At 38.6% G+C, this 21,804-nt stretch overlaps 1 protein-coding gene across 1 annotated transcript in view; it reads left to right on the top strand.

Annotated features, from left to right (window-relative positions):
- NIBAN1 (niban apoptosis regulator 1) overlaps positions 1-21,804 on the top strand; it is a 132,844-nt gene that overhangs the window by 45,516 nt on the left and 65,524 nt on the right. The window lies entirely within an intron of this gene.

Raw genomic sequence — 21,804 nt, 5'->3', positions numbered from 1 at the left:
TGCTTACCAAATTCCTAAGTGGGTTGGATAATGTTTTAAGAGTCAGAGTCAACACAATCTGTATCAAGTTTTCCCATCATGTGAACCGGTCTGATGTGGGTCAGGTTGCCTGTTCTGTTGTAGCTATATTTGCAGCATGTTTAACCAGCTGTATTTGGCCAACCAGGAGTTGTAAGGGGTCAACCTAGTCAACTCATCTCAGGCAGAATGAGTGACAAAATGTGGGTGATTTCACTATGTCTTTTATGTTTGGAAATAGAAAGGACTTCTTCTTCACCTTTTTTAAATTTTAAACAAAGATTTCCTCTTTCATCTATTAACTGGGACTGCCTCACAGCCAGAGCCATTTTGACTCAAAGAACAAATGAAAAAATTCTTTTAAAAATATTAAAGAAGCATTTTTATTGACTTTATTGCCAAATATCCTGGTTTAATAGAAAGTTTCTGTGAGTCAGGAGCTCTTAAAACAAGGCAGTCCTTCTTGTCCCTTCCTAACATAGATCAGCATATACTAATTCACATTAATGAGTATCTCATATATGTAATACTGTGCTTTCATTAGAAAGATACTTAAAAACAATAAATTAAAAAAAGTCTTTAAATACTTGCTGTTGAGTGATGTGTGTGAGAAGTCAGTGGCATTACATAATTTGAGGAATTTTAAAAGACCCATGCCTTTGACAAGCCTACAACTGTAATTTGTGGTAATGTATCCATACTAGTGTTCCCTTTCACAGGTGCTGACTTCTCAGTCTGACCTGCAGTGGGTGTGGTCATCCTTGTTGAGCTTCTAAAGTTCAACCTCAGTTCTGGGTATTGGTAGTAAGAGACACTGTTCCAGAAATCTGGAGGCTGTGGTCCCTGAAGTTTTTGACAATGACTGTCTACTTTTCTACAAGGGATATTCCCCCCTTGCCTCTCAGTTAGCTCATTTCCAGCCTATTCTTGCTGTAGACCTCTGAGTATTAACCAAGTCAATATAGACTTATTTTTTCTCCTTTCTTGAGTCCATGATTTCTTCACATCCATTCTAAAATCGTTCACAACTCTTATCTTCCCTCTCCTCCCTACTTCTCATAAGAGTTCTGCACATCCCCTATTCTCACAGTGTCAGGGAGGTCAGCTGGTTCTCAGAACCTCCTCTCTGCGTCATCAAGAAGCAGAACTGTCACTCACCAGCACAGTTGGAACATAGCTTTCTTTAGTAAACACATTTGGAGTGCCTGTCACATGCCAGACACTTCATACAATTAGTGTTCAAACTATCTGTTAGAATTAGTAAAGATTTGTCTCATGCTTTAAAATTTCCTTGTGACAGAAAAGGTAAGGTAATCACGCCAATACTGTAAGTCAAGTGGATACTGCTGAAATAATGACAGGAGTAGCCTTGGATGCAAACTCATACACCTGGTTCCTAACAGGACACTTGCCATGAATATGGATCATTAATGACATCCATTTTCTCATATGCCAGTGAATCTGTGGAGAATCTATACAATTCAGCTGTCATGTGGACTTAACGATGTAAATGCATGTGAAGGTACTCAGTGCCATCCCTTATAATAGGAGAGCAATAAGAAATTTTCAAATGAGTATAAGAACATTCAATATAAGGAGAGATTGCAGTTGGTTTAATTGATCCAAAGGGCATTTTGGAAACTAGTAATTAAGAGAGGTCTGATTGGTGATATTTCAGGGAAGGACATTTTCAGGTTGAATTTTTTTCCCTTGATATTATCCATATAGACTTTGCTTCACAATGAGCTAATGGACTTTGAAAGGTGGCTAGAATTCCCAAGAGATGAATTGGACTTGGAGAAAGGCCATTGTAAGTAAAGGGCACAGCATGAACATGCAGGTCTTGTGGAAGTACTATAGTCTGTGAGGACCATGGCAAGAGTGCGGGAGAGGAAGAAGTAAGAGCAATGGGTTAGCTGGGGGTGTGACATTGTGATATGGGTTTGGAAAGTATTTCCAATGTTCGTCAAAGATGTTTATATTTAATTCAATGTAACTGTCCTTTAATTTTTCTCCCTCCAAACAAATTTGTGGGATGGGACATTTTTTGTTATGCCTTATGGTTTGTTGAGAGTTTGTCATCATAATTTCCATCTGTTGTGTTTCTCCTCTTTTTGCTGGAGGAGTGTTAATCAGTCTTAGTAGGAGTAGGAGGGATAATTTTCTATGTACTAAAGAAAACAGATAGAAAGAGATTGGAAAGTAGAGGCAGATAATTTTTTCTCTGATCATTTCCAAGTCTTATCTTAAATACTATACTGAGCCTTAATCTTTTTCAAGCTTTAACAAAATCCACAAAACTCAAGTCAAAGGAACTAAATATACAAAAGGGAAGAATGACTGATTTCTACATGAATTGGCACTCTACTTAGACACTAATAAAATAATAAACTATATTTGAATCTGTGGTTCTTTTCATGTATTCTGGATTGTTTCAAAGGCATGATGCAATGACAGCTTTGTAATTTGAAACAGACTTGTCCATAACTCATTTTGTAATTAGATGTTATGTTTCAAAAGTATTAGCTTCACTAGGAGAGGTAACACACATGTGCAGAACATCTGAGAAGTATATTGCACTACTGAAGGGAGACCTATGGAGAGGGTATTGAAGATAAATTTGACTTGCATATGAATTGCAGTTGCAATGCTGCCGCTATTTGATGTGCCATTAAAAAAGAAAGTGTTGCCAACTATGTTTGACAGCCAACCCATGCTATACTTGTGTGGCCCTGCTGGCTATCAGTGCCTTGATATTTCTTGCATTTCTTCTGTAATCTTTGGCACTTTTAAAAAATTTGTGATTTAATAATGATTGACAAGATTGTGGGATAAGAGGGGTACAATTCCATACAATTCCCACCACCAGAGTTCTGTATCCCCTCCCCTCCATTGGAAACTTCCCTATTTTTTATCCCTCTGGGAATATGGACCAAAGATTTTTATGGGATGCAGAAGGTTGGAAGCTTGGCTTCTGTGATTGCTTCTCTGCTGGATATGGTTGCTGAAAGGTCAATCCATACTCCCAGCCTGTTTCTATCTTCCCCTAGTGGGGTAGGGCTCTGGAGAGGTGGGGTTCCAGGACACAATGCCCAGGGAAGTTTGTCTGCCCAGGGAAGTCAGGTTGGTGTCATGGTAGCATCTGCAACTTGGTGGCTTAAAAGTATTAAGATATAAAGTATGGATCGACCTGTCAACACCCATGTTCAGCGGGGAAGCAATTACAGAAGCCAGACCTTCAACCTTCTGCATTCCACAATGACCTTGGGTCCATACTCCCAGAAGGTTAAAGAATAGGAAAGCTGAGGGAGTCAGGAGGTAGCGCAGTGGGTTAAGTGCATGTGGCGCAAAGCACAAGGACTGGCATAAGGATCCCGGTTCGAGCCCCCGGCTCCCCACCTGCAGGGGAGTCGCTTCACAGGTGGTGAAGCAGGTCTACAGGTGTCTATCTTTCTCTCCCCGTCTCTGTCTTCCCTTCCTCTCTCCATTTCTCTCTGTCCTATCCAACAACAACTACAACAATAAAATAATAAGGGCAACAAAAAGGAATAAATAAATAAATAAATATAAAAAATATTTTTAAAAAAGAATAGGAAAGCTATCAGGGAGGGGATGTTCTGGTGGTGGGAATTGTGCAAAGTTGTACCTCTTTTATCCTATGGTTTTGTCAATGTTTTCTTTTTATGAAAAAAATAAAAAAAATAGCTCTTGCATCTGGAGAAGGGGGCAGAGGAAGAATGAAAAAAAGATATAAAGCAGAACAAATTGTTTAATATTCAGGAACCTAAAGGTAAGAATATAGCAGATAATAAGATGCAACTTGACTTCCTCTACTTCCAGTTCAGAGTCCACAAAGAAATTGGCTATTACTTTGCAATAAAATATGGAATAGTGACCCCCTGCCAAGATTCCAATTTATCCTGCCTTTATATTTTCATGCTTTTATATTTACACATTAATTCATTGTTTCAATGTAGAATCAGTCTAACCTTTTGAAAGACATGCAAACATGACAGTTAAACTCAGCATTAACTATATAAAGCAAACTTGGTTAAAATGGTATAAAGTGTTATAACTGAGTTTGTGTACATGGGACCATGTCTTAACAACAACTTCATGTAAGTTAGTTATTATACCCCACTGATTATAACACTGCCAGCGGCCAGCCCCAGCAGGTTATTAGGGTATCCTGAAAGAGGAGGGCTGTCAGGGAGAATGAGATGAGAGACAAGTCAACTACTTCAGGAGCAGGAGAGAGACATCTTTGCCGTGTTCAGGCAGAACTTTATTTTATAGTCTCATAAGGCTTAGATCACTAAAACAAAAATCACCAAGGTTTTGGTCACTAATACATACATCACCAAGGCCTTGATTATTAATATAAAAATCACCAACTTTGTGGTCTGGGAGGTGGCACAGTGGTAAAGCTTTGGATTCTCAAGCATGAGGTCCAGAGTTCGATCCCCAGCAGCACATGTACCAGAGTGATGTCTGGTTCTTTCTCTCTCCTCCTATCTTTCTCATAAATAAATAAAATATTTCTTAAAAATCACCAAGGCTTTGGTCATTAATACATAGATCACCAAGGCTTTGATTATTAAAACAAAAACCACAAAGTAAGAACAACACAGGTAGGGAACACCTCCTGCTTTGTGGAATATTCATATTCCAGGGGTACTTTTCTCCCTAGAGATCACATAACAGTTTCTATGCTTTTTGTTATTCCTGTATGTGTGCTAGACAGATGTCCTATTGGTTAAGATTAATATTCTACCTGTATGTTTATGCCATCCTCTTGCCCCTATGCATCAGAAGCCATGGTTCATAGAAAGTTCAAGCTTGTTATATTTCTAGGGGCCTTAAAGAAATTGAACAGCCTATTTTTCATAAAATCTGTTCCATTGTTTGATCAAGGAGTTTTGTTTTGTTCCTTACTGAGAAGGCACCAAGGTGGCAATGACCTGGCCAGCCTCTCCATAAAATTAAGCTCTCTAGCTGGAATCCATCTTTCTTGAATGCTCACTATGTGACCTGGGTTCTCGTGTACTATTCTTGTATAAGGAAGTGGAAGCATAGTGATGGGTGGTAGATTATTTTATATTATGGCATATTATATTATGGTATATTACATTATACCTAGGTGGGTACCATAACTTTCCATTTATTAATTATGCTATGTAAGGTGGTCCCTCCACTGTGGGAACCACCAATCTTTCTCTATATATTAGGGGGAATACTAAAGGAAGTGGTGTAGATAAAGAAGAAACAATTCTTCCTCTTGGAATCTCCTGAAAAATTCTGCATTACTGATATTGCTTGTTGCATTATGATCAATCTTACAGAGTCCAGTGCAGGTTTTGTCATTATTTTTGTTATTAGTCAGGCTCAGAGCCTGACCATAGGTAAATATTATTAAGACCACACAGAGCTTAATCCCAAGTCCTATACATGGCAGAAGGTAAGATGGTTTCAGTTTGGCCTGGAGAGTCCAGCCGTGCTGAACTTCCTGCGAAGCTGGTACTGTGTCAAGCAGCTTGCATGGTGGCGACTGCGCCATAACACAAACTCCTAATTTAGGAATGTTAAATTTGGAGATGTTAGATGCTCAAGAAATTGTTGAAGTTCAGTTGGAGTGCAACTATTGGGAGCACTAATATTGGGAGCACTAATTTAAAAGGCACCCATAAGCCATCCTCTGGTCTTTACAGCCAAAGATGAAATCAGTTGAGCCATAACCCTTGTTCTCTGGTTTTTTTGTTGTGCATTAACTTGTGTCTTGAAACCATAATGTTCATTTGGTGACCACAGTCCTCTTACCAAAGGGCTCTGCCTCAAAGGAAGCCACTACACATCCAAACCCTAAACTCTTTCCTCTATTGGTGCTTGCATGATCATATGTAGAGACATCAGGACCATTTTTGCCCTCAGTCCCTTGCACCCATAACATGCACTACTTAGAAGTTTAATTAGTGGAGCATTTGGGGCTTTTCTTGATGATGCACACTTAGAGATACTTATCTTTTTATATGCACACTGGAAAGCATATGTTAAAATCATATAACTTGCCCTCTGTGAGTCAAGTTTCCTCCTCCTCACATTGAACATGCTCATTTTAGGCAGCCCTGAGCTAAGAAGTTTGCCCCACAAATAGAGATTTGAGAGCTGCCAACAGAAATCAGACTGTCATTCTCTTTATCTTTTAGTCAGGAGGTTGATAGCTATATCTGTGTTTTGGCAGCCTTCAGTTTGAATGGAATGCATTTCAAACAACTTTTCTTTCAGTAGTCTACGTGGAGTTTAGTCTCTGAAGACTTGGATTTTATTTCTGATCATTTGAAAGATGGATAGATTTTAGTTTGTTCATCCTTTGAATGGTCTCTTGGGAGTAAAAGTGTTCTTGACCCATCTTTCTTTTTTCCCTTCCTTCCTTCCTTCCTTCCTCCCTCCCTCCCTTTCTTTCTTCCTTCCATTCTTTCTTATTTTTTTCTTTTTTGGTCATCACTGGGGCTTTACTGATCCAGGCTGACTTTTTCAGATATGAGTCCTGATTTTTATCTGACTCCTGTTACTGTCTCTAGAGACTTCCTTTTGCACTAACCTGTTAGTTACAGATGATGAATTGTGACAACATTTAAGTACCAAGCACACCGTTCAGTAAAAGTTTGACAAATCATCTTCCTATTAGTATTTCATAATAATTTAATCTATCACTGGCATTCATTCTTTAAAATAGATTTATTTGTTTGTTTGTTTATTTATTTATTTATTTATTTATGAGAAAGATAGGAAAAGAGAGGAAGAACCAAACATTACTTTGGTACATGTACTGCTAGGGATTGAACTAGGGACCTCACGTTTCAGAGTCTAATACTTTATCTACTGTGCCACCTCCTGGACCACGGCATTCATTTTTTTATCTTTATCTATTTATTGAATAGAGACAGCCAGAAATTGAGAGCGAAGGGGGTGATAGACACCTGGAGCTCTGCTTCACCACTCACAAAACTTTCCCCATGCAGGTGGGGACCAAGGGCTCAAACCTGGGTCCTTGTGCATTGTAACATGATGCACCACCAGATGCACCACCACCCAGCCCAGAGACATTCATTTTTTAACTTAAAAATTATATATATATATATAAAATAAATATATCTGGGGGCAGGTCAGTAGTGCAGTGGATTAAGTGCTCAAGGTGCAAAGCGCAAGGACCGGAGTAAGGACCCTGGTTCGAGCCTCTGGCTCCCTACCTGCAGTTGGTGAAGCAGGGCTTCACAAGTGGTGAAGCAGGGCTACAGGTGTCTATCTTTCTCTCCCCCTCTCTGTCTTCCCCTCCTCTCTCCATTTCTCTCTTTCCTATCCAACAACAATAGCAATAACAGTAACAACAACTCAACAAAGGCATCAAAATGGAAAAAAGTGGCTTCAAGGAGCAGTGGATTTGTAGTGCAAGCACTAAGCCCCAGCAATAAACCTGGAGACAAATATATATATATGCATATCTTTGCCACTAGGGTTATTGTGAGGGCTTAGTGTCTGCACAACAGATTCACTGATTCCAGATGGAGAGAGACACCTGCAACACTGCTCCACCACTTGTGAAGCTTTCCCCCTACAGGTGGTAACCAGGAGCTTCACTCAGGTACTCGTGCATGATAACATGTGTACTCTGCTGAGTGTCCCACCATGCTGATCATTTGTTTGTTTGTTTGTTTGTTGGATAGAGACAGAGAGAGATTGAGAGAGGGAGAGGGAAGAGAGAGATGGAAAAAGAAAGAGAAACATTTGCAACATTGCTTTACTATTTGTGAAGCTTTTCCCCTTGCAGGTGGGGACCGGGGATTTGAACCTGGCTCCTTGAGCATGATAACATGTCTGCTTTACTAAGTGTGCCACTGCCTGCCCCACCCCCCCCCTTTTAAAAAACTAGAGCACCATTCAGTTCTGATATGTTCTATGTGCTACCACTACACTATCTCCCCAATCCTGGGACAGGCATTTTTTTTTTTTTGACTAAGCATTAGTGGAGTTGAGATAATTAGATAGTTCTTATTTTTAAATACATTTTATCTATTTACCACTGTTTTACAATTCTATAAAATTTCAGGGTATAGCTTTATACTTCTATAATTATATAAATCTCACCATACCCACCATGAAAGTTCCACTGCCTTCAAAATCAGCCCCTCTATCTTCCACCTCGCTTTCCCTCCACATCTCCCAACTACCATGTTTTTCATAGAGTCTAAGAATTATTTTTGTTGTGTTTTTCCACTTCATTTGCTTTGTTTATTTATAGTCTACATATGAGTGGAACCATCTGGTTGTTGTCTTTCACTTCCTGACTTACTTAATTTAGCATAATTACCTTAAGTCCCATCCACATGTCACAAAAACCACATCTCATTTTTCTTTAATAGCTGAATAGTATTCCCTTGAGTATATATAGAACAGCATCTGTCAGTCTGTGGACATTTAGGTTGATTCCGTCTTTCGACTATTATGTGCTTGTTATATTTAATAGGAAACCAATTGAAGAGTGCTGGCTTAAAAAAGGCATGCTTTCAGAAGGAAATTCTTATATATATTTCATTTCTTTTTTTTTTTTAAGATTTTATTTATTTATTCATGAGAAATGATAGGAGAGAAAGAACCAGACATCACTCTGGTACATGTGCTGCTGGGGATTGAACTTGGGACCTCATGCTTGAGAGTCCAAAGCCTTATCCACTGTGCCACCTCCCGACCACGATATATTTCATTTCTTAAAAGACTATCAATAAATGAGTGCAATAAAACTTATGGTTCTTCTTTTACTGAGGTGAAAAATTCTTCCAGGAAGTTGCTGTTCACAAAAACTAAGTGACATCAACCTTCCTTTCAAACTTTTAGAAGTTAGACTTAATGAATCTTAAGTATTGTGATTTTAGGACAGTTTAAACTTTAAGTGGGAATACTTGTAATTATTTGCAAGATGGTCTGAATTCACTTTTAACTCTGGTTTGGGAAAATGATAATATTTTGTATCATTATGCTGTGGATATACAATTATAAATGTTTGTCAAAATGCATTGAATTGGAGAGGACTTATGAAGTAAATTGCTCTCAGAAACCATTATCTTTGCTAATGTTTGGATTTAAGAATGGTCTGTCTGTCCTTAACAGCAACTTGGCCAGTTTAGGAATGAATGCCTGTGGATGCTATGCTCTGGAGACGATTGCATGTGGATGTGATAGACGCGCATTTTGTTCCCAACATCACCTTTGGTCACCTTGTGATAGACAGCTTCTGAGAGTAGACTGTTTGGTGTCTAGGCTAGACAGTGAAAAAACAGTGGCTGTAACAGAAGTCAGTCAATACACTTTTCATCTGAAGGTCACTGAAATTCAGAGACTTTGATTAAAGATACTCAGGTGAGTAGGATGAATCTTGCCATCAAACTATAAACTATGGATGAGTTTTAGGTATCCATCCTGGGCTAATCAGATAGATATGGTCCTGGTTATGACAGTAGAACCCGAGTTTGGAGGGCAGAAATTCATGGAACATATCATGCTAAACTGATGACTCAGTTTCCAACTTTGAACATAGAGATTGATGGGGGCGTAGGTCCTGGCAGTAACTATAGATGTGCAGAAAGGCATGAACTAGCAATATTTTGTATGGCAGTGTCAGTGTAAGAAGTGAAGCCTCCAGATCTATGGTTGACCTGTTAAGAAATGTTTGCTCACAACTATTTTCTTGATTAATGAAACCACAAGAAGTCTACTGTTTCTTCTTGTGGAATCTCCTTTCTACGGGAAAGCAAGAATGGTGACAATTAAGGTAGCGCTTCTTTTTTGAACAATTATTCATTTCAGTCACTAAAATATATTCTGCAAGAGGCCAGGTGGTGGTGCATTTGGTTGAGCGCACATGTTACAATGTGTAAGGACCTAGGTTCAAGCCCCCAGTCCCCACCTGTAGGGGGAAAGCTTAGTAAGTGGTGAAGTAGTGCTGCAGCTATCTCTCTGTCCCTCTCCCTCTCTATCTACCCCTTCCTCTCAACTTCTGGCTGTTTCTATCCAGTAAATAAAGATAGATAATAAAAAATTTAAAATATATATATGTGTATTCTGTGGAATATTTCAGGGTTAGAAATTGGCTTGTATAACTACAATTTTGGTAATGTGATTTAAGTATCAGTGGTAAAATATAATTTTACTGGTATACTTATTTGTTTATAAAGAGTAAGAATGTGGTTGTAACAGAATAAGGTTATAAACAAAATTACGTCTTAATGCCTAAGGAAGGCATCTAGCTACTATGAAAAAAAAATTTTTTTACATTTTTTTTCTTCAAATCTTTTCTTTCTTTATTGGGGGATTAGTTGTTTACAATCAACAGCAAAATAAAGTTGTTTACATGTGTAACATTTCTCAATTTTTCATATGATAGTCTAACTGCACATACCCCAAATCCTCCTCTGTCATCATGTTACAGGATCTGAATACTCTCCCTATCCCAGAGTCTTTTTTTTTTTTTTTTTCCTCCTCCAGGGTTATTGCTGGGCTCGGTGCCTGCACCATGAATCCACCGCTCCTGGAGGCCATTTGCCCCCCCTTTTGTTGCCCTTGTTGTAGCTTCGTTGTGGTTATTATTATTGCCCTTGTTGACGCAATTCGTTGTTGGATAGGACAGAGAGAAATGGAGAGAGGAAGGGAAGACAGAGAAGGGGAGAGAAAGATAGACACCTGCAGACCTGCTTCACCGCCTGTGAAGCGACTCCTGCAGGTAGGGAGCCGGGGGCTCGAACCGGGATCCTTATGCCGGTCCCTGCGCTTTGCGCCACATGCGCTTAACCCACTGCGCCACCGCCCGACCCCCCAGAGTCTTTTTTTTTTTAAACTTCTTTATTGGGGGATTACTGTTTTACAGTTGACAGTAAATACAGTAGTTTGTACATGCATAACATTTCTTAGTTTTCCACAGAATACAACTCCCACTAGGTCCTCTGTCATCCTTTTCCAGGACCTCTGCTCTCCCGTGAACCCACCCCAGAGTCTTTTCTTTGGTGCAATACACCAATTCTTTTGCATTTCTAAAATGTATTTCCTTTTGTTTTTCTGTTTTTCCCCAAAAGCTAGGGAATTCCTGTGTCTTTTCTGTTACATGTTATTTTCAATTTATGTATAAGCATCGTAATCTGGGAAATCTAAGTTTGAATCTGTCTGGGATGGCTTCCAAAACATCTGTTTTTCACTTTGCACCTTTTATTTGATACATGAAAACTATAAAAACAATGTATGAAATTCAAAGTTTTTTCAGTTGGTTTGTTCTAAATTGCAAGCATAGATTTAATCAGCTTGTTTTATTTGTTAGCTTTGTTTCACCTTTTTTGATCAAAGAAAACTTTTATTTGAAAGTTATTTTATAAATTTAAAGCAGTAAACCACCAAGCTTTATGATTAAGATACCTCAAATTAAACTGTTGGCTCTTAAATGATCTCACATGATATGTTAAGAAGAGATATCCTTATTCCACATTATAATATTCTCTCTCTCTCTCTCTCTCTCTCGTTTTCCAGAGGGAATTGATTCCAAGACTTTAGAGCCTCAGTCTCTTTCCATAGCCATTATGCTATCTCTCCTGCCCTTCCTTTAAATTTCAATGGTTTCCCTGTTAATCTAATGGTAGATTAACAAGGTTTTATATAGCACATTTTCTGGTCTTCTTTGGTTTTCTCCCTATAACCTCTTAAACAGTTGTGACAAAGGGTTGTTGGCTGTATTGTATACTGCTGTGATAATCTTGTTGTGGGCTTTTAGTTTCTTTCTTAAGATAATGCCCTTGATTTTCCATTTGTGGGTTCCCTATTTTTCAGCATCCGCTTAAAACCACTTCCTATGTAGAGTTTGCCTCATTTCCTGTCCATTCCTTTCCCTGGTCCCCAGTTCTGGTTAGCAGGTCTTTTTTCATTAAAAACACAGTATTCAAGATACATATTTGTTTCTTTTTTTTCTTTACAACTGTAACTAAATGAGATTAAGATTTTATTTATTTCTATCCTAACAGAAATTTCAATCTGATTAAAAGAAAAAAAAATTGACCATTGTTTAATAGAATGTTTTTAAAATTTGTTTGATTACTTGGATTATTATTAAAGAGACTGTGACTCATGGAAGGCATTGTGTATTCAGATATGTTTTATACTCATTACCAAGGATGTTTACAGAATTTCCCCTCCTCAATGGGGTTTATATACAGCTGTTCCTTATTCTTCACCTGCTTCCATTAACCAAATATAGTCAAGTCTACAGGAAACTGATGACAGAGAGTAACTTTTTAAGGACCTTTCTTTTAGAATTATTTCCAGAATAAATATAAATCTTTTTTGTTTTCCCTATATGTAGGGGATTTCTGATATTCATTTTGAACTTGCTTATTTTCCCTTTTGGCTGAGTTGGATTCTATTCACAGAATATTTTTGTGTCCCATGATCTTGATCTTCCAGTTTTTCACTATAGAGCTTTCTTTCTTTTTTTAAAAAAAATTTATTTATTTATTCCCTTTTGTTGCCCTTGTTTTATTGTTGTAATTATTATAGTTGTTGGATAAGACAGAGAGAAATGGAGAGAGGAGGGGAATACAGAGGGGGAGAGAAAGATAGACACCTGCAGACCTGCTTCAAGGCCTGTGAGGTGACTCCCCTGTAGATGGGGAGCTGAGGGCTCAAACTGGGATCCTTATGTCGTCATTACACTTTGCGCCATGTGCGCTTAACCTGCTGAGCTACCGCCTGACTCCCACTATATAGCTTTCTTTGTAAATATATACCTTTGCCACTTTGGTATTGGTGAAGCAGTGAACATATCAGTTTCAGAGGAAAGGAGTAAAATATCACTCCATAGTTAGATTTCTTTGGGTTATGTCTTTCTGACAAATTAGTATACACTGAAAACTTTTTTTGATTTATTAACAATGGGGAACATAAGCTCATAGTATGGGAGAAGCAGAACAGTATTGGGATGATATTTTCTTTTCTTTCTTTCTTCTTTTTTTTTTTTTTCTTCTTCTTTATTTTACCCAGCTCTGGCTTATGGTGGTGCAGGGGATTGAACCTGGGACTTTGGAGCCTCAGGCATGGGATGATATTTTCTAAAGAATAATAGAAGCACTTAAAGTTTAACCATAGCCATCCCAGTTCCTTTCATAAAACACTACTCCAGATCCACTGATGTTGTATGCTGGAGCCTCCAAATTTTAACAACACACTGATGGATGAATTTTTTTTTTTTCTGTAGGATTTGGATAGTTGTGAATTTAGAGATAAAAACCAGCAGAGAAGGTCATGGTGATTTGAGAAAAAGGACTTCATTGGTGGGGTAAGAGTTGGGAGAATTTGAAGGTATTCCTTTTGAGATAGGCAGGAAGTGGAAAAGGATAGCCAATGAGATGAACTTGAAAGTGGGCTGGAGAGCACTGAGACTTGTTATTCTCTCTTAAGAGATAAAGTCTTCTGAGAGTAGAGATTGGAAAAAGGATTGACAAAATAGATGACGATGCAATAGCTTCTATGGAGAGTGGAAGAGCAGTCATCAAGGATGACATTTTCAGGCACATATGACACAATGTTGAGATTCTATTCAGCTGGATAATGGAGATATATTTATTTTCACATTGCTACTCTATAGGTTTGACATGGTTCATAACTAGTGAAACATACACATACACAAAATCTTTGTTATTAATGTCTCTAAGTCAACATTCTTCCTCCCAGGGCTTATATAAAGTAAGATATGGAGAAAAAGCCAGAGCAACTTTGTTAAAGATATTTCTTATATCCCTTGCTGTGGTTATTATGTTGTTATTGATGGATGGGACAGAGAGAAATGGGAGAGAAGGGGAAGACAGAGGGAGAGAGAAAGATAGACACCTGCAGACCTGCTTCACCACTTGTAAAGCGACTTCCCTGCAGGTGGGGGGCTCGAACCTATCTTTCTCTCCCCCTCTCTGTCTTCCCCTCCTCTCTTGATTTCTTTCTGTCCTATCCAACAATGAATGACATCAACAACAACAATAATAACCACAAGGCTACAACAAGGGCAACAAAGGGGGGGAAAAATGGCCTCCAGGAGCAGTGGATTCATGGTGCAGGCACTAAACCCAGCAATAACCCTGGAGGCAAAAAACAAACAAACAAAAAAAAAAACTGGGATCCTTAAGCCGGTCCTTGCGCTTTGCACCATGTGCACTTAACCTGCTGCACCACTGCCCAACTCCTGATTTCTTGTATCTCATGGAATACAAGACTGGCCCACACAGTAACTTTTAACCTTGACTCTGTGAGTGTTGAAGGAAAACAGATTCTTAATCAGTAAATGGGAAAATCTACTTAATGAGTGCATTCCCCAGAATGCCTTATGGTATTAGCCAGCTAGGACTGCAGCTTTAATGGAGACAGTGAACCCACTTAATTGGAACACCTGAATGAGATTAAAGGGTGCTCAGCTAAGGTCAGCTCGTTTCCCATGGCCCCAATGAGCTTTACTGGGATTCTGCCATCTTGCTGGCAACCTCAGCCCATGGGTGTGAAGCAGAGCCCAATATTTTTATTGCGCTTCATAAATCATGTAGTTGAAAGTTTTCAATATAGATTCTGTGGGTTTCAAAGCATATTCTGAAACATGTTGATATGTTGATTCTGCTATATTTTTAGTGCATTACATTGAAGGACTAGACTTTTTTTTTTTTTTTTTTTAAGATTCTATTTATGAGGGTTGGGCAGTGGCGCAGTGGGTTAAACGCATCTGGCGCAAAGCACAGGGACCGGCGTAAGGATCCCGGTTCGAGCCCCCGGCTCCCCACCTGCAGTGGAGTCGCTTCACGGGCGGTGAAGCAGCTATGCAGGTGTCTATCTTTCTCTCCCCCTCTCTCTCTGTCTTCCCCTCCTCTCTCCATTTCTCTCTGTCCTATCCAACAACAAAGCAACAATGGCAATAATAACCACAACGAGGCTGCAACAACTAGGGCAACAAAAAAGGGGGAAAAATGGCCTTCAGGAGCGGTGGATTCATGGTGCAGGCACCGAGCCCAGCAATGACCCTGGAGGGAAAAAAAAAAGATTCTATTTATTTATGGGAAAGACAGGAGGAGAGAGAAAGAACCAGACATCACTCTGGCACATGTGCTGCCAGGCATCGAACTCGGGGCCTCATGCTTAAGAGTCAAAAGCTTTATCACTGTGCCACCTCCTGGACCACAGGACTAGACTTTTTACATTGATTTTAGCTCATGATTTATCAACAGTTTAGTTTGCCTTAAATAGAGTAATAATGATTGTGTTGGAACTCGATAGTGTATTTCAACTGATTATATCTGTATTATCAGGATTCTCCAAAGAAACAGAATCATTGTGATGGTGGGAAGGTGGGAAAGTGTGATAAAGAGATTATTTATTTATTTATTGGTAGATATTTTTTAAAATGAGCAGTTTACTCATGTGATTACGGAGGCTGACAGATTCTAAGATCTGAGGTCGGTAGCAAGCTGTAGACTCAGAAGAAATGATGACATAGTTTCAGGCTTAGTATAAGGAGGTTAGAGACCCAGTAAGAAGTCCAGGGAGTTTCCTTTTACTCAGAATTTTGGCTCTATTCTGGTCTTCAACTGACTAATGAGACTTTGGGGGAAGCAATTTTCATTACTCAGTTTACTAATTCAACTATTAACCTCATCATGGGTCATATAGATTACTCAGTGGTAGAATGTAGGACTTGCATGTCTGTTGTCCCAGGTTCAGTTCTAGCATTGCATATGCCAGAGCTGAGCTGAGCATTGCTATGGTCTCTCTCTCTCATGAAAAATAAATAAGGGACAGAGTAAATAGCATAATGGTTATGCAAAAAGACTCTCATGCTTGAGTCCCTAAGTCCCAGGTTCAATCCATTGTACCTCCATAAGACAGAGCTGATGATGCTCTAGTGCCAATAATAATAATAATAATAATAATAATAGTAATAATAATAATATAAAGCTTAAGTATTAGTCTTATTTAGAAACATCCTTGCAGACACCTCCAGGATAGTGTTGGTCAAATATCAGAGCATCCCATTATTCAGTGAAGTTGAGACAAAGTATAGACCATCACAATATTTTCTTACCCATATATAAAAGTATTTCACAAAGCTTGACAATGTATTTTTCATTCTGAAAGATATTTTTCATTTCTCAATTAATAAAAAGCACATGGATTCCCCCATAAAAATCACTGTAGTATTTATTACTAGAAGAGATCTGCTTAAGCACACTGGTGGGTTTATTTTCATAAATGTCTTATTATGACTAGTTTTGTGACCATGAATCAGTCAGTTTCCTGACTTGTAAATAAGAACTGGTGGGAGATGGCTATTGTGGCCCATCTAGTTCTGGAAGTGTGTCATCTTTTTCCTTAGTATAGTGTAATTAGGAGGGGATGGCTTTGATATGTCTGTGCTTCCATCCAGAGGTACACAAGTGCACTGTGGAAAGCAGTTTGTTATGCTTCATATTTAATTTCCTTTTGCATATCTTGACTAGGTTGAAGTAAGTGAATCTCATCTGTGAAGGTGGACTGTAGGCAGAGTTAATCTGTGACATTTCAGCACATTTATTAAGTACTATGTGAACTCATCCTGTGTAACTGTAATTCCCATGCAAGCGCAATGTGTGGCTTTAGAGAACCTGTTGCAAGTGATATAATTAGTTCTCTTGAGATTTGGATTATCTTGCTATCTCTGTTTGCAGTACACCACCATAAATTTTTTTTGAACAAATTTTCACTAGTGTACATTGCTCTCAAGAAGTTTTAAAGCTGGTGACTGATTGACCTAGTTGCTGTCAATCATTAGATTAGATTTAAAAAAAAAAACACAACTTGACTTTGATTGTAGCTTTTTTTTTTTCTTTTTTGCCTCCAGGGTTATTGCTGGGGCTCAGTGCCTGCACCATGAATCCACTGCTCCTGGAGGCTATTTTTTTCCCTTTTGTTGCCCTTGTTGTTTTAGCCTTGTTGTGGTTATTATTATTATTGTTGTTGATGTCATTGTTGGATAGGACAGAGAGAAATGGAGAGAGAAGGGGAAGACAGAGGGGGAGAGAAAGATAGACATCTGTAGACATACTTCACTGCCTGTGAAGTAACTCCCCTGCAGGTGGGGAGCCGGGGGCTTGAACTGGGATCCCTACTCTGGTCCCTGTGCTCCACGCCACATGCACTCAGCCCACTGCACTACCACCTGATCCCCCCCCCTTTTTTTTTCTTTACCAGAGCACTACTCCGCTCTGGCTTATGGTGGTGCAGGGGATTGAACCTGGAACTTCGGAGCCTCAGTCATGAGAGTCTCTTTGCATAGCCACTATGCTATCTACCCCCACCCACAATTTGACTTTGGTATAAACTACATATTTGTATTTTCTACAAATCTAGGTCTGACTACATTATTGACAATGTTTGAGTTATTATCAGGAAGACTGGATTCAGATACACAACGCCTGGCTGAATGGAGTGGAGAGAGATCAAGACCATTTGGGCAGTTTCTGCATTCCTGTGAGGATAAAATTCTTTTCACTAATGAGCACTTCTATGCTTTGTGAATTGTTTTGAAAAGTTAAATGGTCTACAGAGATGTTGGATAGTTTACAAAGTTTTCCCAGGCCCTTCCAAGTCTAGCAATGCTACATTTGAGTTTCTAACCTTATCCACTCCTTTCCACTGTTACTCATATCCCAGACTGATGAAACACAAGCATATCTGGGCCCCAGACACAGTTCTCTAGAAATCTCTCTGTGTGTCTCTCTCTTTTACACCATTGAGAAAGAAGAAATAGAAAATGTAATCAAAGGTATTCAAATAAATATGCTGTGCAAAGAGATGAGAAGTATTATAAAATAAAGGTAGAAAAAATCAAAAGGATATAGGAAGAAGATAAAAGACAAGAATGCTGGAGGAGATCCCAAAACCTGTTGTGCCAGAAATGGGCTCACTTTGCAGATTCCTAGTTTGTTGCCTGGTTTATTTAAAGTCTGGTCTGGTTTCTTTTCATGCACATGTTGTGATCATTTGCATGGTTGCAATCTGTAAGCGAAGAATATATTCAGGATTTTGAAACCTCTTATAAAATATATGCAGTAGAAATGTAATAGTTTAATTAGACTCAGAAAGAGCAAAGGGAATTTCATTATTTCCATTTCTGGAAATTTTTTCTTCAGAATCAGAAAAGAATATTGTGTCACTGGCAAAAAAAAAAGATTATTTCTCCTTGATTCTGACAAAATATCTATGTCTGGTTGGCTTAATTTTTCTTTTCATTCTTTTTTTCTCTCCCTTTTTCAAAGAGACAGCAAATATGCAGCTTTCTTGGGGGGAACATTAGACAACTTAGAGAAGTGGCAAAATAAACACAATTTATACTCATCAGATGTTTCATGAGAAAATCAGAGGCAAACTGTGAGGTAATGGCAAAATAATCTTAAAAATTTCTGAGCCCTTTTTTCCCAAATGAAATGAAATAATTTAAAATTAACCTCAATCAGGGATCGAGTGGTAGCGCAGCGGGTTAAGCGCACATGGTGTGAAGTGCAAGGACCGGTATAAGGATCCTGGTTCCAGCCCCCAGCTCCTGGCACCCCACCTGCAGGGGGGGTCACTTCATGAACAGTGAAGCAGGTCTGCAGGTGTCTTTCTCTCCCCCTCTCTGTCTTCCCCTCCTCTCTCCATTTCTCTCTGTCCTATCCAACAACAATGACATCAACAACAACAATAATAGTAACCACAACAACAATTTTAAAAAAGGGGGCAACAAAAGGGAAAAAATAGCCTCCAGGAGCAGTGGATAAGCACTGAGCTCCAGCAGTAACCCTGGAGGCAAAAAAAAAATCAACCTCAATCTATTTGTGACTAAAGATATGTGTGTGCTTAAGTGTCCAGGCATATAAATTTTTCTAGTAAAGCTATTCCCTTCCCCTGAAAAAAGAGAAGACTATGATATTCCTGTTCTAGAAAGCTGTTCTCTGGAACAGCTGATCACAATGGGTTTTAATTCATCCGTAGAATAACATAGCGGTAATTGTAACATAAAATGACAGTGTGTTTTTAATGTGATCTCCTATATCATTTACTTGTATAAACCTATGAGAATATTCTAAGTATGAAGTACAGATGGAAACCTTAGTATGTTTTGTGGCCCTTTGAGGAAAACATCATATTTGCTTCAACTCCCCCTCTGTTGCTTCCAAGGTGTGTATGTGGGATACAAATGCATTTACCCAATTCCCTGAGTGGCTGAGCTTTGTGGCCATTGTAAAGATTCTGGGCTTACTTTTGGAACAGGGACTGGAAAATATTGGCAGGGCAGGGAGAGCTCTAACAGCCCAAGGACAGGTAAACTTTAATCTTAGCTGAGAGTTTTTAATCTCTGGATGTACCAGTTTTGGAAAGGAAGAAACTGTCCTATTCTTTGTTCCTAAGCATGCCTGTTTTCTGTCTAGAGGCTTTCTGAGTCCAGGGAGGGCCTTGGCAAGCCTTTGATACAGTCTGTCTAGGCTCTTGGGAGTCAGTGTTTGTTTTTTGCCTGTTGATTAATAACTAAGTAAATCATAGAGAGCTTGAGTTGTTATATATAACTTTTATTTTTTGTATCTTTATACTTATTCAAGGAACTTCTTTTATTACTTTATTTAATTTAAAATCTATCATGTCTGAGATGAGAATGGCTGTTCCTGCCCTTTTTTGTGGTCCTTTAGCCTGTATGATAGCTTTCCATCCTTTCACTTTAAGTCTGTGTTTATCTTGTTGTGACAGGTGAGATTCTTGCAAGCAGCATATGGTTGGGTTATGTTTTCTGATCCATCCCCCCACTCTGTGCCTTTTGATGGGTGAGTTTAAGCCATTGACATTTATTGATATTATGGATTTAATGTATTGTAGTGCCATTGTTCAAAAAAAATTTTTTGTTTGCTCTGATATATTGCAAGTATTATGGTGATGTTCTTGTTTATAAGAGGTCTTTTAGAACCTCTTTCAGGGCTGGTTTGGTTATGGTTGCCTCTTTTAACTGTTGTTTGTCTAAGAAGGTTTTGATCCCTCCATCTAGTTTGAATGAAAGTCTAGCGGGATATATTATCCTTGGTTGAAACCCTTTTTCATTCAGGGCTTGATAGATATCTTGCCATTCTCTTCTGGCTTTTAGAGTCTGAGTGGAGATGTCTGCAGATAATCTTATGGGTTTTCCATTGTATGTGACTTTTTGTTTCTCTCTTGCAGCCTTTAGGATCCTTTCTTTATCCTTACTTCTTCTCACTGTGACTATGATGTGTCTTGGTGTCTTCAGGTCTGGGTTGATTCTGTTTGGTACTCTCTGGGCCTCTTGAATCTTGATGTCCTTTCTGTTATTCAGGTCTGGGAAGTTTTCTTGTATTATTTCCTCTAGAATGTTTGCTTCCCCTTCCTCTCTTTCTTCCTCTGGCAGGCCAATTATGCGAATGTTACTTCTTTTGAGATCATCCCATATGTCTCTGTTATTGTTTTCAGTGTCTATCAATGTCTTTTTAAGCTCTTTCACCTCTTTCTTCGTTTTCTCTAACTCATCCTCTGTCTGACTAAGTCTGTTTTCTGATTCTGTTAGTCTGCTTTCCCTTGCCTCAGCTTCTTTCTTCATTACAGCTATTTCAGCTTTCAGTTCTCTAATTGCCTCAAGATAATCAGTATTTTCCTTGGGGGTCTCAACTGTTGTTTCCCTAATACTGCCATTCCTTTCCTCCAATGTTGTTTTCATTTCTGTGACTAATAAGTTTATTATTGCTTGCATACTTTTCTTATCTATGGTTACTTCTGGCTGATATGTAGTTTCTTCTGGGCTCATGTCTTCATTCATTGGAGTAGCAGTTTTATTTGTTTTTGATCTACCCATTTTTTTGATTTATGTGTTTCTTTTTTTATGCTCTGTTGTTCCTCAGTTGTTGTGTCTTGAGTACAAGCAACACTTGGTACTAAATACCTTTATGACAATTGCACTCACCAACCTCAGGAATTACAGAAACAACTGAAGCAAGTATTGAAGCAGTTTAATTACTACCAGTTAGCCAAACAATTTCTCCAGTCCGTGAAAAAATAGTAACCAAATCCCAGTGAAGAAGAAAGAGAAAAAAAAGAAGGGCTAGCAAGAATAGACAGTTATGCAAATCTACTATCCATTGTATATTCTAGGGGTAACAAGAGGGGAAAGGGAAGTAGAGCAGAGATACACACATAGAGAGTCCACTCTGAGTTAGAATTCTTCCCCAAAATAATTCACAAATTCAGAAAGGTGAAGAAGGAAGGAAGAAGTGTATGACAAGATAAAAAAAAAAGAAAAAAGAGACAAGAGAGAGAAAAGAGAAAAGATAAGAAAAAGAGCTGTAACTAAAGAGCAGTGAAAGGAAAGTTTTTTTTTTATTACTTTATTTTTCATTTCATTTAATTTTTTTAATTAGCGATGAGGAGGAGGGAGGGGAGAGTCTGTAGAGGAGGTAGGAGTAAGGAAACAATTTCCTCCCACAATAGATAAGATGCCCACTACTCTAGCAATGAAAGATACCCTAAGAGTTAATTCTGATCAACCTAAAGGGGGGGGAAGATATATGCCTTTATGTAATATTAATAATAAAATAGAGCAGGGTAAAAAAAACCCTCTCCCAGATTACCTCAAACCTCGTGATCAGAGGCAGCTGATTGTTAAGAAAGAGAAAATAAAAACCAAAAACCTCAGGACTAGACAAGGATAGCTGAAAT

The sequence above is a fragment of the Erinaceus europaeus genome, chromosome 9 (genome assembly GCF_950295315.1).
Source record: "Erinaceus europaeus chromosome 9, mEriEur2.1, whole genome shotgun sequence".
NCBI classification, from domain to species: domain Eukaryota; kingdom Metazoa; phylum Chordata; class Mammalia; order Eulipotyphla; family Erinaceidae; genus Erinaceus; species Erinaceus europaeus.
Note: the sequence above shows the minus strand (reverse complement) of the source record. Positions and strands in the feature narration are given on the sequence as shown.